This window comes from Theobroma umbraticum, unplaced genomic scaffold (genome assembly GCF_002168275.2).
Source record: "Theobroma umbraticum cultivar Fairchild unplaced genomic scaffold, ASM216827v3 scaffold_44.0, whole genome shotgun sequence".
NCBI lineage: Eukaryota > Viridiplantae > Streptophyta > Magnoliopsida > Malvales > Malvaceae > Theobroma > Theobroma umbraticum.
The window spans coordinates 11,921,839-11,923,609 of record NW_018397255.1 but is presented as its reverse complement, the minus strand read 5'-3'; the positions used below and the strand labels follow the sequence as shown (position 1 = coordinate 11,923,609).

The window sequence follows — 1,771 nt, the reverse complement described above, 5'->3', positions numbered from 1 at the left end:
CTTAAGAACTTTACTTGCTTTTCTTTTTGTAGGAATCATAAGCTTTCGGCAATAATGAAAAGTACGGTGCGGAGTTGTTGAGCCAGCCGAAGTTTGATCCAAAGGCATGGACCGAGGCCATTGGAAAGACGATGAGTACTTGGACTCAAATACATGAATTTGGCACCTGAGTCCCTCCTTCGAGACTTCTGGCTGTAACTGCAATATCTGAGTCTGCTTGTGGACCAAACGATACACCCCCCTGTGCCAACTCCTGTGCTTGAGCGCAAAGGATATCGACAATTGCTTAGAGATGTGAAGACCTGGATGGTAGGTTTCACTGATATTAAAGGTTTGTTGATGGATGTGATTGGCTCAAGGAGATCGTAGCCTCAACTAGATGAGTCCAGGCCTTTTCAACATGCACCATAACAACAACCACCCCAACCCTTAGTGAGATTTATCAACAGAATATTTAGATTATTATTAGATTTTTACATTTGAATAATTTTATTAATAACAATCTCTATTAGATTTTCATACTTTCTATGTGCATATTAGTTTGTTATATGTTTCTGTATCGATAACAACATCATATCATAATTTTATTATAAACTAGACAAATTTAATTCCCAAAATAAAAAAAAACTGCACTGTTTGTATTACCAATGGAATTGTTGATGGAGTATTAATGACAAATTTCATCAATTATTGATGGAATTACCAACAGAGTTCATACGCAATAATGATGGATTACAGATGAAATTAGATACTGCTAATGGATACTGCCTGCAACTTCAAAGCTAGTTTTGTCGATAATCCATCAGTACTGTATCAGCAATTCCTTTCGTAATTACTAATGAAATTTTCGATGGATTATGTTCTATCATTAATTACAAATGAAAATTACCAATGAATTTTAACTAGTACCGACGAATAATTTTACTGATAGAACCCACTTTTTACCGATGGAACTAGTCAACAAAAATTTGGTTGGCAATTTAATGATGGCAAATTTCGTTACCAACGGATTTGGCATTATCGACGTCTTTTCCAACCATCCGTTAACGGAATATTCCATCTCTAAATCAGTCGGTGAAGCATGATACCTATGGAATATTATGTATTACCGATGAAACTTTCCCTCGGTAATACCTTTTGGTTTTGTAGTGAATTTATCAAAAAAATTTTCATAATCAAACAAAATCAATAGGGAAAATGATAATATATTCAAGTGCAAAGTTTTAATCTTCATGGCTTCATGCTTTTCTAAGATCATGCAATTTGTAACATTTATCACACTTAGATCAATTTTGCATAATCAAAATTTGTTAATAAAGCTCAAAGAAGAATTATGCAACTAAGATTTTCCACCAAAGATACAAACAACCTTTAGAAAATAAGCTAAATCAAATAATCTTGAGCGAAATTCTTAAATTTGAAGCATAAAGAGGTTTTTGAGAAAGAAGTCACCCATTTTCATTTTGTGTGTCCAGAAAGCATTCGATCTTCAAATTATTCCTCTTGGTTCTAACGCACTTGATTTCTCATCTCTTTTTGCCTCTTAGAGCTAACAAGGATCATTACACAAAGGCTGTTAGACCTACAAGATTGAGACTAAGCTTTGTTACCAATTGTTAGAAGTGTTAGTTCAATGAATAAGTGGCAAAAATTTCTAAAAAAGGGTGAATTGGACTTTAGAAAGATAGAAAATGGAAACTAACTACCTATAGTCAACTATGATCGTGTCTTATCTCTACAAACATGTTTCAAAACTATTTGATCAAGTCTA

At 33.6% G+C, this 1,771-nt stretch overlaps 1 long non-coding RNA gene across 1 annotated transcript in view; it reads left to right on the top strand.

Moving 5' to 3' along the window:
• The window catches only part of LOC149527660 (uncharacterized), a 20,629-nt gene extending 20,108 nt beyond the window's left edge, over positions 1-521 (top strand). Inside the window, exon 2 of the long non-coding RNA XR_016350732.1 lies at positions 33-521. This is a non-coding gene — a long non-coding RNA (uncharacterized LOC149527660). The remainder of the gene's footprint in view (positions 1-32) is intronic.
• The last annotated feature ends 1,250 nt before the right edge of the window (positions 522-1,771 follow it).